Below are 21,963 nucleotides of genomic sequence, written 5' to 3' on the forward strand. Positions count from 1 at the left end.
ATCCAAAGTAATGCTAGGAAAGAGAGGATTTGAGATGCTTTCATCGTATTTCTCGCATGAAGTTCCCCTCTTCTGCGCAACGTGACTAACTCGAAGAATGAAAAGTTGACTTAAGCAACGGAGGATATAATTTCTATCAATGGAAAGGGTCAAAGGCAGAATAGTCAGCCATGTGATATGCCTCATGAATATAAATATTTCCAAGTTTTTAAAATAGCCTTGTACGTTGCGGACGATTCATATGCACTGGTTAAGCTGGACAATTCGTGATAATTCCTGGACAATTCGTGATAATTCAATTCATATCTACTTTTTACGCATAATTTCTCTAATATATGGCGGAAAAGACAGATTGAATAAGACTTTGCTTAAATCCAATTAAAAAATGGCAAAACATCCGTTTTCATTTGTTGTCAATGGGAAAATAGGAAACGTACCAAAAGAAAACCGTTTTCGAGCAGTTCAGCGTTGTAACCTTTCTGGTCCAGGGATAAAAAGACTACGACAAACAATATCAGACCGAGACTTTCAGATGTAAAACTTATGGCGTTTGTTACAGAAATTAAGAGGACAGAATTACACGGAAACCACTAGTACAATTGCTTCGAAAATTAGATGTTGTCACTATGTGCGAGCGGCCGAGAAAGCCAGACTTTCCCACCCACAAACGTTGACAGTTTGTTTCTACATTGAATCAAATTCAATTTACTGTTCATACAAGTTCGTCCTATTTCTGGGTCTGCTCTAATTTTTATTGTATCTACGCTAACTGATCTTGTGCAATTGCCTCTGCCCTTGCTCTTTCTCATATATTATCTTCATCAATGGCATCATCTTCATCGCTCCCCCAACCAAAAGTTCAATATCATGCATTCTCAGGAATTGAACCTGAAGGCATAAGGAGAAAGGTTTCTGAATCAGCAACATTGTATGACGTCTTCATCAATCATAGAGGCCCTGATTCAAAATATTCTCTAGCTCTTCCGCTCTACAATTCCCTCTAGGAATACGGGCTTTTCTTGATTTGGAAGAGATAGAACTTGGTCATTCCTTCCCTTCCACCATCGAGACTGCTATTGGCTCAGCTGCAGTTCACATCGCTATCTTCTCCAAAAGATATGCCGAGTCCCCGTGGTGTTTGACGGAGCTGGTTCTAATGTTACACAGCCTAGATAAGATTATTCCTGTGTTTTATGAGGTGGAACCTTGGGCACTGCGCCACATAGAAAAGGGAGTCTATGCTGATGCATTCATTCAATATCAAAAGAAGACCAGGTACGTAGACAAGCTTCATACGTGGAAGAAAGCACTCCAATCTATTTCATTCACCGCAGGTTACGAAATGAATGATTCCAAGTAAGCTTCCTTTGTTTTCTTTCAAGCAAGCTTTCTTTATTTTCTCTGTTCTCTTTTATTTCATTGCCTATGTAAATAAAATATCAAATATGGCTGCATTTATTAGCTAAAATTAAGGTAGGGTATCATTTAAAAGGAATGGATAAAAATGATGAAGGCAACTTTTCAGTTGGCACGCTTTCTCTCAACCTCATCCACCCAGTGGATACGAGGAGCTTGTTGGCGATTTCTTAAGAGTGTGTGGAGGCTTACCCCTCTCTCTTCAGGTTTTAGGAAGGCATGTTTATGGTAGAGATGAAAATTATTGGAGATTTGAGCTTCAAAAACTTGATACGACAATGCATCAAGATGTTAGAAAAGCCCTTAAAATAAGCTTTGATGCTTTGAACACAGAAGAAAAACAAATTTTCATGGACGTGGCATGTTTTTTCGTTGACCAATTTAAGTGTAGCCATAAGAGTGTGGAAGGCATCCAGATGGAGCGCTGAAAATGGACTTCAAGCACAGAAGGTTAAGTGTCTTGTTGAAGAAGTAGAAGATACCACCTGCGGGACCTAGGGAGAGAGATGGCAAATGAGCTCGAGCAAACTCGTTGTGTGTGGCATCCACGGGATCTTAAAAAATTGGTATGCTTATTTCTCCTCCATACTTGTGCTGTGCACCAATTTTAATTGATCATTCAATCTTGACTTCTGTGAATGCACCACATTTCAAACTAAAATGAATCCTTTCTGTGAATGTAGGAATTAAAAGGACTTGAAAACATCATTGCTCAAACCAAAGGAAGGTGTTTCCATTCATTTTTTGATAAGACCCTGAATTCTCAAGTTAAATTCTTCATAGGGGAGACGGATGATAGTGCAGAGATCTCATCTTGTTTGTTATTGCTTCACCTTTGGTATCCATATCTAAACTCCGGACCATATCCTTCCAATTTGAATCATCTAAGGCATCCGCAAGACAAGAGTTTGAGAGTACAGGCAGGAATTCCTTCATGGGTTCCACTTCAAAATATGCGGTGCCTGAGAATAAGCAATGGATGTTTCGAAACATTGTGGCAACATGATGGAGAGGTATTCTATTTTGTTTTTTTTGATAAAATTGAAGCCTACTACAGATATTGATCATTTTCTATATTATAGGCTGTAATCATTAATATTAGTTCTTCTCACAGAATACTTATACATTCATGTCATGTCATAGTAATATGATATTAACACTCACTCATCAAATCAAAGAATTTAAAAGATTATATGAAATAACACTCACTCTTCAACAAAATAACAAATATTTTCTAACAACTTCATAATACATTAATTAATGAATGCATTAATTACAACTTTATCTTTTCTACATTTGTGACAAGTTGATAAAACTTTTTTTTCTCACTCATTTTATCTTCCACCTCACACAACATGTCTAATCAATATTAATTATCACAATCTAATTTTAAATATTTTTAATTTCTTATTTTAAATATATTTATTATTAGTTTTACATTGATTTTATTTTTGACTGTTTGACATGACTTGTTCCTAAATTTTTATGTAATGTATAAGTTCAAATTATAATTCACTATATATATGTATGTATCTATGTTTAATTAATTAATTAATTATGTCTTTTTAATATTATTTCAATATGCTATATCTTTGTATTTGAATTTTTGAAAAACTTTTTTTTTTTTAATCATGACAAGATGTTGAAGAGGTTTTTTTTTTTTAAAATAAAATTGAAGCCTCTAGATATTGATCATTTTCTATATTAAAGGCTGTAACCAATAATATTATTCTTTTCTTTCCTTTCCTTGCTGTTATAATTGTTCTATTAGATTGGCTAGAAGGAACTGCAATCATTTCAAAATCTTCAATGATTTCAAAATCTTCAATGGTAGGTTACAATTTATTTCTACCATAAGTGTTTAAAACAAATTTGTTTTGAGTTTTAGGTTCCCTCTGAATTGAAAAAGCTGGAGATTTATGGAACCTTTTTAGAAGAGTACCCAGATTTCTTAGGTATATATTCTCATGTAGAGAAGAAAGTTGAAGAGGTAGTCAATGAGGACCAACACGTATCAAAGATTAAGTCATTGCTTGTGAAGACATGTAGAAGACTTTCAGGATCCCCCCCTGCAAATTCTGCAAGAGGGACTTCGTATTTTAAGGCCCCACGGAATGGTTGCCAAAAGTCTGCCACTGTTATTGCCCCATTGAGCTTGCTTGAAGATCTAGTAATTAAAGAACAAGGAAACATAAGGAGAATTGTAATTGATAGAAATTATTGCCCAAGTCTTCAATCCTTGGAACTTTCTTCTGTGAGAAACCTTATCGAAGTGCAGTTTACAAGAATTAAAATACTGAATTGCCTTAATGTTAGCAAGTGTGAGCATCTCAAAATCTTGTCAGTGACATCTGACCTTACAGTGCTTAAAGATTTAAACATTAGTGAATGCCCTATGCTTGAAGAGCCAAAACTTGGTCGTCTGGGCTGCCTCAAAAAGATAAGAACTGAAAGGTGTAATATGTATAGTCTGCCAGGAATATTCAATTTAAAGATGCTAGTAGAACTGAATATAAGTAGGTGTCCAAAGCTTCAAGAGCAATGTCTTGCACACCTACATTTTCTGGAAAAAATTATAGTAAACAAATGTGATCATTTGAAAAGTGTGACAGGAATAAAGCTTGTAGAAGTTAACTTTTCCTGGTGTGGAATGCTACAGCTTGATTTGTATCTAGTGGGTTTGAACGGTCTCAAGAGGATAAATGCTGATAGTTCTATCAAGGTAAAATGTTTTGAGCTGAAAGATTGTAAAATCTTGAAACAGTGTCAGGAGTATCATCGGAAATGATTCGAGTGGTGAACATTTGTGACTGTCCACAGCTTAAGAATTTCCCAGTTATTTGTGGTCAAAGGTACCTAGAGCTGATCATAATTGAAGGATGTGGGAAGCTCAATAACCTCACGTTGACCTATTGTGGTATTTTGAATAGTGTCTGGTGACTTTGACCTTAATGGATTATCCATATGTGATTGTCCAATGCTTAGAGAGCTGCCATCTTTTAACCGTGTAATTTACCTTGAGGATCTTCGCATTCTCCAGTGCAGGAGCCTGCAAAACATGACTTTACCGATGACTCTGAAACGTCTCGAGTTGAATTCTAGCAGAGAGCTCAAAACAATGGTAGGAATTTCTGGTCTTACAAAATTTGCAGAGCTAAATATAAATGGGTGCCCAAAACTTCCACTTGAATTGAACCTTTCTGGCTTGAACCAACTGAAGAGAATTTCCATATTTGAATTTCGGAGTGCGTACAAGATGACACTGCCAGCTAAACTCATCCAATTCACAGTGCAACGGTGCATGAATATACAAATTAAAGGAGGACTCGGCCATCTCAGAAAGCTTACAGAGCTGCATATTAGTGAGTGTCCAGTGTTTGAGGAGATGCCAGTTGTTTGTGGTCTAAGTAGCCTAGAGAGGACTACAATCGATGGATGGAGCAAATTCAGTTATCTTCATGTGAATGATTGCGCGATTTGAAAGCAGTAAGGGATAACCTCAATATGGGCCATCTTGCACAATTGATGACATCAGATTGTCCGGAGCTTGAAGAGCTGCCTTGCTTTGCACATTTAACTTCCTTGGTGGAGATTCACATATTGATGCAGGAGCATCCAGAGGTATAAGGGCAATTCTGTATCACCCAAAAAAAGGTACTTAGACTTAGTTTCTATTTCATGTCTTTACATTTTTGGATACCCATTTGGCTCAAATAAAGGTTCCAACTCTCATACTTCAACTATCAGTGCATTTGAAAATTTCGAAAAAATAAGAGCATGTATTTGGGCCATCATTTCGGTAAACTAGAAGATGTGAATTGGCTAGATGAATGTAATCATGATTTAGAGCATTTCAAAAAAGGAATCAGGTCAATAAGCCCCATGGTTTGAAAGTTATTGCAGTTTTTCGAGTTTTGGAGACCTCCTAAGAATGCTTCAAGGTCAGGTTTGGGGTATTAAATGACCTCGAAAAGGGTCAAAAAATGGGGGACGAGCGAATCTGGTTTATAGGGCTATAGAGTGCTTCGAGAGCTTTCCGAAAATGTAAACGGTTTGTCAATCAGAGCTACGGTTCAAAAGTTATGCCTCCCGAAAGTTCGGTTACCGTTTTTGGAGTCTTCTAGATTTGCACCGACTTCTAACGCAATTTTCGAAACCTTCTATTTCGTCGGTGAATGCCTACTAGCACTTTCTAGAATGTACTCCTAGTCCTTAACCCTTCGGGGTCTATTTAAGGAGATTTCTGGCATTGTAAAAGGCAGTTCGGAGTGGAGTTTGAGAGGAGGTGCTAAAAGGAGAAATATTCTCCAGATTTATGCTATTGTAAGCCCTTAGGGCATGTTCTGAAGTTTATTTTCTTTGTACTATTTGTACTAGCTTATTTTCTCAGTTAATATAATTTCCCTTTTCTGTTGTGTCCATTCTGCTCTTGGGTTGTGTCTCCATCACATATTCAGGTGTAGGAAGCTGCAGAAAGTTACTTTGCCAAGAACATTGAAGAATCTACAGTTAGATTCTTGCAAAGAACTGAAAAACGTCTCAGAAATATCCCGACTGAAGAATCTGGTTGAACTGATTATTTCTCAGTGTGGGTAGCTCAAGCTTGATTTGCATCTTGTTAAGTTTTTGTGGATCTCTGATAGATAAAACAATTACAAATAGATATTTGCAGAGAGTATCTTACTTGCACGATGCAGAATGACTTTGCTCTACTTTGACAGTGATCTTAGTAATATGAATTTGATTATCTTCTTCCTTTAGCAGCAACAACATTACTGAAATGCTATTTAATAGATAATATGCTAATGATAACAAAGAGCAATATATATTATGTTTGTCGCTGACTGGAGGTACTTGATTGCCGTGGGATTGATACTTTCCCTGTGGCAGTGAATTTTCATATAAACATTGTGGACAGACATGACTCCAAAGAGTCATGTCTCTATGTGGCCCAAAGGCCATGTAGAGACATGCCTCTTCGAAGGCATGTTAATTAATCCAAACAAACAAATAACAAATGTATTATAAGTGTCGATTACAACACAAGGCACAATAGAGAATATTTGCCCGATAACAAGGCATTATAACGTAATTGCCTAAACACAATGAAGTCTGTCAATAACATGATCTCAGTGATACCAATAACATATATTATAATTCATGGATGTATGCACACGTAGATCCCTGTAATATATAGCATCATTAGTGTTATCAGTATATCAAGTAATTCATGTTTTGCTTCTTCTAACACTAAACATTAACACTCCCTCTTTAGCTAGGGAGAAGAAAAACATCAATAAGTCAGAATCATCATATAATCAACACAATATGAATAGTACATGGTATATCCATTGATCTCTACTTTTACTTAAGCAATGTCTAGAGATGTCCATGATACACATATAATCTCAAGAGTATTAATCTCATGAATATCAACAAATGATATTCATTAATTACTCAAACTAGGGTAAGATATCACATTTGATATCAAGAGTCTTGATCCCCCAGAATATCAATATCCAATATTCATCAAGTACTCAAAAACAAGGTTTGATATCACATTTGATATCAAGAGTATTAGCCTCCCAGAATATTGACATCCGATATTCACCAAGTACTCCAAAATTATTTAAATATCACATTTGATATCAAGAGTATTGGCCTCCTAGAATATTAATGATATTCACCATTTACTCACAACATTTTAGATATCACATTTGACATCAAGAGCATTGGCCTCCTAGAATATCAATGATATTCACCACTTAGTCAAAACGTTTTAGATATCACATTTGACATCAAGAGTATTGGCCTCCTAGAATATCAATGATATTCACCAAGTAATCTAAGAGTAATGGCCTCCCAGAATGCTGAGCATTTACTCAATTTATTAGATCCCATAATACAAGTTGATTGTAAGATCGTCACCTTACAACAACTTCTCCTGAATACAAGTGATAATCATTTGGAAGTCGTCACCTCCTCATGATACACATAGGGGATAGGCCCAACCATAGTCAGATGGTCACAGTCCTTTTGACTGGCACAACTTATTAATCGTTAGAGAAACCATCCCAATATGGTCTACTCCTCTTAATCAATAAGGTTAGGTTTACTGAGGTTAACAAGATATCATCCTCATTCTCCCTCTAAATGATAAATAGGGCTCCTCATTTAATTCCCTCTTCTTGTAGTACATTTCAAAATAGAAAGATCAAAGCACATAGCTTATATGAGAAGCAAATATTACATATAAAATTATGATAATTTATTTCATTTTCTAAGACTCTATCTTAGAATTATAACAACTAAATTTACTTTTGAGAAGTATTTATTTGCATTACATGAAAATAATAAAGAACTCCCTCTTAATATTTTAATCATGTTAAGGATACTTAGAAATTCCTTTTAGAATGGTTGTTTCTTTGACTCTATATCATAATCACTGACTTTGGTGAAAGTTGCTTGGTGTTTCAATCTATCAGGACATTTAAAGGCAGAGTGGCCATATTTGTCACATCTAAAACATTGCATCTTAGAGTAATCCACATGCCTTCTTTTCCTTTTGCAATTTGGTTTATTCTTTTTATCAACATGAGTTGAAAGAGCATGAAGATTGCGTCCAATCAAAGTATCATCTTATAATAACATACTTTCCTCTTGAATACAATCATCCTTTAGTTAACTAAGTTTGGGAAGTTTGGATCGAGCACATACTTCTTGACGGAAGGTTTTCCATGATGGTGGAAATCCTCTTAGAGCTATCATGGTTAATTCTTTTTCATCATAAACATGACCATTTTTAGAAAGCTGGTTCCTTAGTTCATTTATCCTCATGAAATAGGATGTAACAATTTCTCCTTTGTTTATCTTAATATTGGAGGGACTATCTTTCAAATTTAGAATTCTCGTATTGTTTATCTCAAACATTTCTTCAAGTGTTTGGAGCATTTCATGTGCAGTGTCTAGTTCAGAAATAATAGGGAGTAGATGATCTTTAACTCCATCAACAATCAACTTCATGGCTCTAGCATTGTCTTTTTCCCACTTATTCAATTTGTCATTTTCTTTTGGTGGATGGTCAAGCTTTTCAATGAATTGTTTAAGATCGTTATCTTTTAAGTTTACCTTCATTCGTAATTTCCATGCTGTATAACTGGAATGACCTTCTAGTCCATCTTCGACTTTGATACCATTGACCATTTTGATTGGTAAAGATTTTACTTCACAAAATAAATGAATATAAATCTAATTAGGATCTTCCTTCAAGCTATTTAGGCTTTATAGAAGGAACCTGGCTTTGATACTATGTTAAGTTTTTGTGAAAAACAATTACAAATAGATATTTGCAGAGAGTATCTTGCTTGCCAAATGCAGAATGACTTTGCTTTACTTTGGCAGTGATCTCAGTAATATGAATTTGATTATCTTCTTCCTTTAGCAGCAACAACATTACTGAAATGCTATGTAATAGAGAATATGCTAATGATAACAAAGAGCAATATATATTATGGTTGCCGCTGACTACAGGTACTTGATTGCCGTGGGATTGATACTTTCCCTGCCGCAACGAATTTTCATATAAACATTGTGGACAGACATGACTCCAAAGAGTCATGTCTCTACGTGGCCCAAAGGCCATGTGGAGACATGCCTCTTCGGAGGCATGTTAATTAATCCAAACAAACTAATAACAAATGTATTATAAGTGTCGATTACAACACAAGGCACAATAGGGAATATTTGCCCGATAACAAGACATGATAATATAAGTGCCTAAACACAATGAAGTCTGTCAATAACATGATCTCAATGATACCGATAACATATATTATAATTCATGGATGTATGCACACGTAGATCCCTATAATATATAGCATCAACAGTATTATCAGTATAACAAGTAATTCATGTTTTGCTTCTTCTAATGCTAAACATTAACACATCTTGAGTCTATCATTTCTCTCCAGAGCATCACATTTGATGGTTGTGGGAAGCTAAAGTCTTTTCAGCTGAACAAATGTCAAAATCTAAAGAGAGTATTAGGCAACTTTGATGTGGACAGGATATCAATTTGTGGTTGTCCCAAGCTTGAGGAGTTGTCCATACATGGTTGTCCTAGACTGAGCTGCTTGGAGAAGATTACTATTGGATCATGTCATAAGTTGCAAAACATAACAATACCAAAAAATATTTTGAATCTCACTGTGCAATGTTGCAGACATTTGCAAAAGATCATAAGAATGGATGAGCTTTCAAAGCTGACAGAACTGGACACCACTGAGTGTCCGGAGATGGAGTTGTCATTCTTGTTGAATTGAGCTTCCTGGAGAGAATTACCATTAACTCTTTCGAGAAGTTGCTTATGATAATATTGCCAACATCAGTTTTGAAAATCACAGTGCAGCGGTGCAGAAATTTGCAAGTGGTGGCAGGGATAGGCAATCTTTCAAAGCTTACAGAGCTATAAATTACTTAGTGTCCTCATCTTGAGAACTTGCCTATACTTTACAGTCTAAGTAGTCTAGAGAGTATTACAATTGAGGGACGCTGGAAGCTTAATCATCTAAAGCTGACTGATGGTGGGATTTCACAAGGAGTCTCAAGTAGCTACAATATGGACCATTTGGTGCAGTTGTGGCTATTGGATTGTCCGGTGCTGGAAGAGCTTCCCTGTTTTACACGTCTAACTTGCTTGGAGGGGATTCACATAGTCAAGTGTACGAAGCTGCGAAAAATAACAGTTCTTTCTGGTCTAAGGAATCTGGAAAAGATTAAAATTGATGGATGCAATAAGCTTAATCACCCCGAAGCGACTGATAGTGATTGTGCAATTACTAAAGGAGTGTCGGGTAGCTTTGACCCAGGTCATCTGTCACAGCTGTGGATATCGCATTGTCCAGAGCTTGAAGAGCTATCTTGTTTTGTGCATCTAACTTGCCTAGAGAGGATTCACATATTCATGTGTAGGAAGCTGAAGAAAATAACATTTCCAATGTTATTGAAGAATCTTCAATTGGAATTTTGTAAAGAACTGAAAAGAGTATCAGAAATATCCTTTGTAAAGAACTGAAAAGAGTATCAGAAATATCCCACCTGAAGGATCTGGTAGACTTAATTATCTCCGAGTGTCGGCAGCTTGAGCCTGAGTTGCATCTTGAGGGTATGGACTCTCTCTAGAGTGTTACATTTGATAGTTGTGTCACAACCCATTTGTTCACAAATCAAACAAAATGGAAAAACATAATGCCACATAGATTTTGTTTGAAATTCTCATTAGAAAAATTCATTAATGGAAAATTTTTTAATTAGGAAAGAAAAATATGGAGTTTGTTTCAATATATGCGTCGAATAATTGAGTCAATTACAGGATCGGAAAAAAAAAATAGAAAGTTATAAATGGAACAATTCAGTTATACAAGGGATCATCGTGTGAGAAATGTGCTCACAACACACAACAAATTTTGCTCAAAAAACACTATTGCCGAGTGCTAGTATTGTCCGGCACAAGACAGTGTCGAGTGGTAGTCTCACTCAACACAAGACAGTGCTGAGTGGTAGGGAGATGGTGTCAAGCTGGCTTGGGAAAAGAGGATGCCAAGTGAAATTGGCACAAGGGTAGCTCGACACAAGACTTTGCTGAGTGAGCTCGGCAATCAAAGGATGCCAAGTGAGCTCGCTCACCACTGCAGGTGATGATCAACATGAGAGGATGCCGAGTGAGCTCGGTAGGGTCTACAAAGAGGAAACTTAGTCAAGACTTGACCGAGTGAGTAGAATGACTAGCTACCATTTAAACACAGAGAGCCAAAGGATGAAGATTCAAACAAGGAACTTCTCAAATGTAAAACATGTAATAGTAAATAGAAGATGAGAACAACAAGATATGTACAACTGCTTGCTTACTTGCTTATATTCTATTCAACAAACTATTACAAAATCTAAGAGCATTCGGCTTCAACCAGAAAACCATGAAATCTTCAAACTAATAAAACTTAAAAACTTAAACTTATAGTGCTAGTGGTTGCATTCAACAATGCCTAGAGAAATCACTGCTTCACAGGTCAAAACACCAATAACTTACAGAATGACAAAACATCCAACACATGCTGAAACCCTTCTGCCTTTTGAACTCTTTACTTTGATCTGCTGATTAATTTTCTTCTCTGCAACTGATTCAATCCTTCTCTCTACTCTACTCTGCAACTTCTCACTAACTCCACTAACTGATCGAATGAATCAAATCATTCCTTTTTGTCTTCTTTCCAAAAATGTTTCCCTCTAAAATTTCAAACTCACCTACCCGCAATTAATGTTTTTGACTTGTGTAGGCCATCAGACGTGGTAGGTGGGCATTTGGCTCCAGGGACAATCCAACTACTACATTAAATTCCAACACTCCCCCTTTGTCCCGAGCCAAACAAAACAAGGATCAATGTTGATCCAAAACAACTACACCAAGATTCTCTCTTAGGTGTACAAAAGTTTCAATGCCCAATGGCTTTGTGAAAATGTTTGCTAGCTGTTACTTAGACTTGCAAAATTCTATTTTTATATCTCCATTATCCATCAACTCTCTAATGAAGTGATATTTGATCTCTATATATTTGCTTCTCCCATGGAAGATTAGATTCTTGGACAATCCAATTGAGGAGATGTTGTCACAATAAATTGTGGTTCCATCCTCTTGCCTTTCATTCAAATCTGTCAAGATCCTCCTTAACCAAATAGCTTGACATATTGTTGCATTGACTGCTATGTATTCAACCTCTGCTATAGATTGAGCAACTATAGGTTGCTTCCTGAATGCCCATGAAATTGCACCTAATCCCATATGGAACATGTATGTAGAAGTGCTCTTCCTATCATCTAGACTTCTAGCCCAATCACTATCCGTGTAACCAACCAACTTGAAATCACTATTTGTAGTATACAAAATTCCAAATCTCTTGGTACCATTCACATACCTTACAATCCTCTTTTCGGGTTGCCAATGGGAATCTTTTGGTGTTTTCATAAATCTAAAAATTAGACTTACTGCATGCATCATGTCTGGCCGAGTTGCAGTCAAAGACATCAGAGTTTGAACCATACTCTTGTATAGTGTTGGATTCACACTTTTCCTGCAATCTTCCTTGCTCAACTTCATATCTACCACTATTGGTGTTGGGGTTGCCTTACTATTTTGCATTTTGAATCTCTTTGATATCTACCTTGCATAATTTTCTTGAGAGATGAAGATGTCATTATGCATTTGTTTTATTTATATGCCTAGAAAGTATTTCAAGAGACTTAGGTCTATCATTTAAAATTCATCCTTCATGGCCTCTCCGAACTCACCAATTACGAAATTGTCATTTCTAGTAAAAATTAAATCATCAACATACAAGACAATAATCAACACATTAACATTTGTTGCTTTGATGTAGAGAGTGGGCTCACCATTTCTTTTGTTAAAGTGATTGTTCATCAAATATGAGTCAATCTTGTTGTACCATGCACATGGAGCTTGATTGAGCCTATATAGAGCTCTCTTCAATATATAAACCTTGTATTTTGCACCTACAACTTTATAACTAGGTGGCTACTCCACATACACTTCTTTCAATACACCATTCAAGAAGGTGGACTTCACATCCATTTGATATACCTTCCATTTGTGCTCAGTTGCAATCACTATGATAGCATGCATGGTTTCCATTCTTACAACTAGGGCATATGTCTCATCATAATCTCTGTCATATTGTTTTTTGTACTCCTTGACCACTTACACATGCCTTATGCCTATCTATTTTTCCTTTAGCATTGCACTTGGTCTTATAAATCCATTTCACTCCAATTACTTGTTTCTTGGGAGGAAAAGTAGTTAACTCCCATGCCTTATTCCTTTCAATAGCATCTATTTCTTCATCCATGGCATTACACCATTTCTCTTCATTCACAACTTCCTCTTAATAAATTGGGTCACCATGAGAAAATAATGCAAAATTTACACTCTCATCGTAATCTTCCTCATACCTTTCATCTTGGTATATCTCCCTTAGACTCTTGATCTTTCTTGGTAATAGGAAGGCGAGAGTGGGATCTAAATTTTCAGCATTGTTGCTATTGCTATTCTACACACTAGCTCATGGTTCTCTTGAAGTACTTGGAGTTGTTACTTGGCATGTTAAGGGTTGCCTCCCTTTTTTCCTTTGTCTACAATCTATATTTGCTGCTCCATCTTCTTGTTGATCACCAATGTCATCTTCTTCCTCTTTAGTGGTAGGCAATTTACTTGAAGTGCTTGAGGATTCATCTACCAAGCGATCCCATGACTAATTTTCAAAAAATTCCACAGCTCTTGAAATGATGATATTCTTGTCAATTAGATCATATAGCCTATAGGCCTTTGATTATGAGTTGTACCTTGTAAAGATGCACTTTACACCTTTTTCATCTAGCTTTTGTCTTTCTTCCTTGGGCACATGTGCATATGCTACACATATGAACACTCGCAAGTGCTCAACTGTCCATCTGTTCCTTGACCAAGCTTCAAGAGGAATCTTGTCACGAATGGAATTCGTAGGACACCTATTGATCAAATATATTGTTGTTGCTATAGCTTCTCCCCAATATTCAGTTGGGAGTCCCTTTTCTTTCATCATACTTCTTGCCATTTCAACAATGGTCCTATTCTTTCTCTTAGCCACTACATTTTGCTGTAGAGTGTAACTAGCTATATGCTCTTTCTTTATGTCATCTTGCCTACAAAAATTTACAAACATATTGGAGGTATACTCGCCTCCTCTATCTGATCTAAGGACCTTAACATAGTGTCCACATTCATTTTCAGCTAGGGCTTTAAATTCTACAAATTTATCCAATGCCTCATATTTGGGTTTTAAAAAATAAACCCATGTCCTACGACTGAATTCATCTATGAATGTCATAAAATCAGTACTTCCCCCTAATGGAAGTAGTTTGCATAGGGCCTATCAAATCAGAATGCACCAATTCTAATGGTACTCTAGCCCTTTTAGAATTTCCAAAACTAAAGGAAAGCCTATGTTGCTTACCCAAAATGTAAGCCTCACACTTGTCATAAGAACCTACTGTGCTTGGCAAACCATCTACCATTCTTTTCTTAGATAGAAAATTTAAACTAGCAAAACCAAGATGTCCATACCTGAGATGCCAAAGCTTGGAGGGGTCTTCAATCATGCTCCTAAAAGCTAATTGTTGATGCACTGTTGTACATGCATGTTTGGGAGGTGCAACATTGACTTGAGAAGAGAAACATGTCTCTATCTTCAATGGGAATATTCTGTTCTTTGTCATTTGGACTATTACAAGTAATCTATTACTCCCATCCTTCTCATGAATGACACACTTGTCATTTTCCATTAGCACTTTGTAACCATTTTGAATGAGTTATTCAACACTCATCAAATTGTGCTTCATACTAGGGGCAAAATGCACATTTTGTATTTCCTTTTTCTCACCTTGCTTGGTGTGGACCATGATAGATCCTTTTTCCCACTATGGGAATGATTCCATTATTTTACATCTTAATTTTAGACTTAAAATTCTTGTCAACGAAAGAGAATAAACCTTCATTACCACTCATGTGGTTGCTACATCTGCTATCTAGGTACCATACCTTAGGGCTGACTTCTTCACCAATGTTATACATGATGAAGATTGTGCAATTGTTTGCATTTCCCATGTTCACATCAGCCACATTAGCATTATGCTTGGACTGATCACCTTGCATTTTTCAGCATTCACTTGCATAATGCCCATACTTATGATAGTAGTAGCATTCAACATTTCTCTTATTGGACTTGTAATTCTTCTTACCTCCTCTAGAGTTTTTTTGGGAGGTGCTTGCTCCTTCTTGGTTGCTTGCTCATCTTAAGCTTTCTACACCACCATTCCTTTGACCATTCCTTCCATGACCTTTACTCCTTGAGCCTCTACCAGAACCATTTCTTCCTCTCCCCCTACCTCTTGAATTCTCTTGAAGCTTGAAAGACTACTCTTGAGAAGTTGTTGCTAATCTATTAACCCAGTCCTCATGGGTTTGAAGAGTTCCCATCAACTCATCCATGGTCAATGTGGTGAGGTCTTTTGCCTCCTCTATGGTCATGACTAGATTGTCATATTTCTGTGGTAAACTCCTGAGTATCTTCTCTACAATCCTCTGCTCATCATATTATTCTCCATTTGACTTTAATTGGTTTATCAAAGTGGAGATTTGTGAGTTGAACTCTACAATAGGTTCATTGTCCCTCATCTAAAGGTTCTCAAACTCTCTTCTAATCATTTGTAGCTTCACTACTTTGACCTTATCAGTTTCGTTGAAGTTTAGCTCAAGGATATCCCATGCTTCCTTCGCATAATTTTCTATTGCAATCTTGGGGAAAACTATCTCTTTCATTGTTTCCTAAATCAGGTTTAATGCCTTAGTATCATTTCTCCTTGAATCTTTCAACTAAGTCTTATGTGGGTTTGAGAGGGTAGCATACAATGCTAGCACTGTGACATCATTGAATCCATTGAACACAAACTTCCACAAATCATTTGCAACCATTATGGTTTTCATCTTCTTTGCCCATGTATCATAATTTTTTCCATTAAAGGATGGTGGTTGTTACCATATCTTTCTTGCATCTCCTGCCATTGTAAATATCTTAGAAAAATCAAATGCCCTAACTCACTATGGATCTGGGGCCTCAAAGCTCTAATACCATGTGAGAAATGTTCTCACCACACAAAAAAAATTTCTCAGCAAACACTATTGCTGAGTGCCAATATTGTTCAGCACAAGACAGTGCCAAGTGGTAGTCTTGCTCAGCACAAGATAGTATCGAGTGGCAGGGAGATGGTGTCGATCTAGTTCAACACAAGAGGATGTCGAGTGAACTCAGCACAAGGGAAGCTCAACACAAGACTATGTCAAGTGAGCTCGATAATCAAAGGATGTCGAGTAAGCTTACTCACCACTATAGGTGATCCTTGGCACAAGAGGATGGCGAGTGAGCTTGGTAGGGTCTATAGAGAGGAAACTCATCAAGATTTACCGAGTGAGTAGAATGACTAGCTTCCACTTAAACACAGTGAGCTGAAGGATAAAGATTCAAACAAGGAACTTCTCAAATGTAAAGCATGCAATAGTGAATAGAAGATTAGAACAACAAGATATGTATGCCTGCTTGCTTGCTTGCTTATATTTTATTCAACAAACTATTACAAAATCGAGGAGCATTCAACTTGAACCAGAAAACCCTAAAACCTTCAAACTAATAAAACTTAAAAACTTAAACTTACACTCTAACAGCTACATTCAATAATGCTTGGAGCAATCACTACTTCATAGTTCAAAACAACAATAACTTATAGAATGACAAAGCATCCAACATGTGTTGAAACCCTTCTACGTTCTGAACTCTTTACTCTGATCTATTGATTAATTTTCTTCTTTGCAACTAATTTAATCCTTCTCTCTACTCTACTCTGCAACTTCTCTCTGACTCCACTAACTGATCAAATGAATCAGATCATTCCTTTTTGTCTTCTTTCCAAAAATGTTCCCCTCTCAAATTTCTAACTCACCTACCTAAAATCAATGTTTTAGACTTGTGTAGGTTGTTAGGGGTGGTAGGTGGATGTTTGGCTCCAGAGGCAATCCAACTGCTGCATTAAATTCCAACACATCGGCAATTTGAGAGTAGAAAACTCAAAAGAGGGATTCTTGGGGACATTATTGGAAGAAGGAAGAAGTCTAGAGTGCACAGAGGCAGAATTTAGTTACCAACGAATTTGTTAGGTTCTTTCCTTAATAGCTTAAATGTTAAAGTTTAAAATTTTGAGTATCGCTTCAAGTGCATTGTATACTATTTCTTGGAATAGGGTGCTATTAAAATTGTAAGTTGCTTGTTACACTTCTTCTAGCCTTAATACCTCAGTTATAGTCTATTATTGCCTTAGAAACTCATTCTGCTTACCAAAAACCATTCACATTACTTTGGAAATGAATGAAGGAAAAGTCATGAATAAATCCCTATATGTGATGATGGACTTCTAAACTCATAGACCCTAGGGTTGTTATTTTTCAAAAAATTACTACATGGTTACATTAAAGATTTTTGAAGAAATCTGTACAACTTTTTTCTTACCTAATAGAATTTCCTCATGCTTACTCAGTTGTGATTCTTGCGATTTTTCAATAAATAGGAAATTTTGTTCAGACTGAAACTGAAACAAGGTTATTATCAACATGTTTTAAGATTTTTATCTAGTTTTGAGGAACCATGGGCAGCTAGCATGAATTGATGGTGTACTAATATCTTTTGTGAAATCATCTCCTATAAACCTTATACATATGTTTTAAACTCTCTTATGTTGTAAAGAGATAAATAGGAAGTCATAAGAGTTTTGTTAACTTAAATATAGTAGAATTTACAATGTATGGATAACTAACATTAGAACAACACCTTAACAATATGTGCCCAAGCAAGCTTTTCCGGTCATAGTTACTTCAACTCTAAGTTACTGTGTTGTAAGGATGAAAAATAAATAAATAAAAGAATTATGACAAAGTAAATCTGTATGATAAAACCATGATGGAAATCTTTTTTAGATATTGAGTTAGATAATTGGAAATAGTGTGGCTAGAAATATAAATTTTGTAATTGTACCAATGTTGAACCCAGGTTTACAGTATAATTTTGTTCACAATCAACATTAGCTTTAACATCTTGTTGTAAGTCAGTGGGTAGATGTGTAAGGAGAAATTTAGGCTGAATTGTGATGTCCCATAGTTGAGTATCTTGATAGTATGTTTCCAGCCAGTTGTTTGAAATCTATACAATTAGAGAGTTTGAGCTCAAGTTTAAAAAGGCATTTTAAAAAAAATACTACCACACAACATCTCTCCTCTTTTTTTTTTTTGTTAAGTCCTTATCTTAGATATTTTCATGAATGAAGTGTTACCTATTGTTGTATATGAATTTGATTCAATCATGTTCATTGCTAAATATAAATTTGACTCTGCCATATTCATTGTTGTGTCTAAATTTGTCTTGGTTATATTCATTGCACTACATTTGTATTGGATTAGTTATGAACGAAGTGTTGATTATTGTTGAACATGAGCTCTGAGATGTAATGTTGTTTATTGATGATTATGAATTCAGAGGTAGATGGTTAATATTTGTTGATGGCCTGAGTGTAGATGTTTAATTCCTTATAGAAGGGTGTAATGTAGCATTAATGGGAAGGATAGAATGGATACTTCATGTTTAGTTTCTTCTATCTGCCAAATCTGTAGAATGGATATATGTTCTTCTTATTTCTTAATCTAAGAAAAATGAGGAATTGTGTTCCATTTTTCTTAATGTTTCATTTTCTTTTATTTCTAGGAGAAAGATTGTGATCATTATTGAACTATTGAATGAAAGAATTATATTTCCTTATGCATTAGAGAGTTCTTTTTGCTTTATTCTTTAAAAGGTTAACTCTATGTGATTAAGGTTTCTTTGTGGGGAAGATGAATTTTAGAAGGGTGGTGATTCTGGGTTAAATCAAGGAAGGGTAGATCAGATTAATAGATGTGTTTCTAATATGGTGTCATAAGTTCACATGTGAATATAATGGTAATGTTTCTCTCTTTTTGATAGTTGATTTTGATGATCTAATTAAGATGTGGCTTAACTTGTTGATCATTCTTGCTTTTACTTGATTTATGAACAATTACATTTTATTGGTAGGTTAGAAATGATACCATACTTACTGGCATAGACATAATGTATCCATTAAGTGTTTATGTTTTAGAAAGCATAATTAGTTGTATGCCTATATATTAGTAGTGCATAGTGGAAATTCAAATGTGATAGACACTTTGACTTGTACATGTTGATTAGGGAATGTTGATGACTTTCTTTCATACATTGATTTGGCTATCCATGTTATTTGTGAATGGATTTTACAATATGATTTTATTTATCCACATGTTCCATTACCACTCTGAATTTTACATGTTTAGACTTCCTCATTGCCAAGCTAGGTATCTTTCATGTTAGGAAAGATTTCGAGGAAGCTTAACAGCTTCATGGTAAGGTGGTAATGTACTCCTACAATATTCTCACCCTTGTGTTCTTAGACAAGTTCTGGAGCTCATTTCAACTTGGTCGTCATTGTTAAACCATCTAGTATCTAGTATCTGGTATTGGTAATCTGGTAACAAAATTATGGTTTCTGTTAGATTTGAGCATATATTTATATGTATCATTTTTGTTAAAGTTAATGATAGTTAATCAACTAATGTTGACTAGTCAATATTCAAAAGACTTTGACTCTCGTTGAATTTTTCGCATCTTATGGAAATTGTTGATTTTGTGGGGCAGTCTTTATAGGTTGTGGAAAGATGATCGTAATTGATTCTTGTGAGAAGTTGCAGAGCATATTATTGCCAATGAAACTCACCAAACTCAAAGTGTTTAGGTGCAGAAATTTGAAAATGATAGCAAGAATTGGCAATCTTACAAAGTTAATGAACATGTGCTTTGGTGAGTATCCTAAGTTTGAAGAGCTTCCAATTCTCACTAGACTGAACCACTTAAAAAGTATTAATATTGATTCCTACAATAGGCTGCACGGATTAACACTGCCAACAACACTTGTCGAACTCAAAGCACAGTCGTGTCGTTGATTACAAACGATCGCAGGAATTAACAATCTCACAAAGCTTCAAGAGTTGTGCATTAGTGAGTGTCATCAACTTGAGTATTTTCCATGTTTTGCAGGAGTAGGCTGCTTAGAGAGAATTAAGATTGACTCTTGTGATAAGTTGCACAACTTGAAACTGCCAAAAACACTTATCGAACTCAAATTACAGCTCTGCAGAGGATTGCGAGTGGTGAGAGGAATTAACAATCTCACAAAGCTTGAAGTGTTGTCCATTAGTGAGTGTCCTAAGCTTGAGTTGCTAAGGTATGCCAATCCAAGCCATTTGGAGTTGATTGCTTTCAAATCTTATGAGAAATTTCACAATGTAACACTATCAACAACACTCAAAAAACTCATGATAAATGGCTGCCAAGAATTGAAACAAGTTGCCATTAATGAATATCTAGAGCCCAAGGAGTTGTCAATTCCTGGTAGATTGAACTGTTTAAAGGGCACTATCATTGAGCCTTGTGAAGGCCAGGAGAACATAGAAGGTATTGAAGAATTTGAAGCATTAGAAGCAATCCAATTTCTATATTGCAGCAATGCAACAATAAAGGACTGCATTTCCAAGCTGAAGGTATTTATTTCAAGCCTTCATTTAACATGCAAACTTCTCTTTTCACAATAAAGATTTTCCCATTCACAATGAACTATCCATACAGACTGTTGATATTTGAAGTAATGCTCAAAGTGGATCTATGGATGAAAATATATTCCTCTATAAAAACAAGAATGTTTTTCTTTTCCATTTCAGCATTTTCCATTGGGCTTTATTCAAGTGATTGGAAGAGCAGAAAATGGAGCGGAGTCAAATTTGAACCATTCTTTGTTTTCTAAGGCTTACCTTCACCGTACAGACATTTGGCCTACACCGAAAGAAATCATCATCGTTTGCTGTTTGGTTGCGGTCAGTAGCTCTACTCCTATTTCTACCATAAACGGATCTCTTGAATATTCTACTTGGAAATTTAACTTGCAAAAAGGAGAATGAATAATTACCACAATAATTACGAATGACTTTACTGACAATTTCCTATATTTAATGAGCAAGGAATAATAAGGAGGTGCTCTCTGTGGAATTAATTACAACAAAAATTCTGATAGAGCTAGAGTCCCTCTTTATTGTTTAGGAAACTTAAAGTTATATAATTGTTAGTATTGTTCAAGAAACTATAGGAAGACAAATTTTTTTAGATAATATAAACTCTTTAAATTTGGCATTTATTAAACTAAACTAAAGAATAATGAAAGTAAAACAAAATAAAAACGGTAACATATGATTCATAATGATTGACATTACCATTTAACTATTTGTTATTACTTAGGATAGGCAATGATAAGTTGTAACAACAATATGCTAGTCAATATTTCATAAAACTAAATCATTACATTATGTGTAATTTAGTTGTGGATATTAGATATTAGTTAAGAAATATAAAACTAGTATTACTACTAATATAATATATTAAATAATTTGATAGATTGATATATTATTGTTCATAACTTAATTTTATTACCTAATTTAAATCCATATTATTCAATATATTTAATTTTAAGAATTAAAAGTATGATACGCTTCAAATTTTTAAAAATTTCAACTACTAAAATGGTACATGTAAAATATGTTAATAATTTATCTTTTATTTTTTCAAATTCATAATTAAAATATTAAAGGAACAAAATGTGAAAACTTGTTGTAATTGAATTCTTGATGGGTACTGATAGGGTTGAGTTTTTTGGAGGGTACGTGTCAATTCCAAGGGCTTTTAAGATTTCTGAGGATAATCTTGTCTTTCATGTAAAAAAAATGGAGATGCCATCAAATTCATTGAA

The 21,963-nt window shown here is 35.3% G+C and overlaps 1 pseudogene; it reads left to right on the plus strand.

Moving 5' to 3' along the window:
* Window positions 1-824: 824 nt before the first annotated feature.
* On the plus strand, window positions 825-21,213 carry LOC149546303 (disease resistance protein L6-like; annotated as a pseudogene).
* Window positions 21,214-21,963: the final 750 nt, after the last annotated feature.

This window comes from Cupressus sempervirens, chromosome 7, assembly GCF_028749045.1.
Source record: "Cupressus sempervirens isolate cs-2001-9-10 chromosome 7, ASM2874904v1, whole genome shotgun sequence".
Classification (NCBI taxonomy): domain Eukaryota; kingdom Viridiplantae; phylum Streptophyta; class Pinopsida; order Cupressales; family Cupressaceae; genus Cupressus; species Cupressus sempervirens.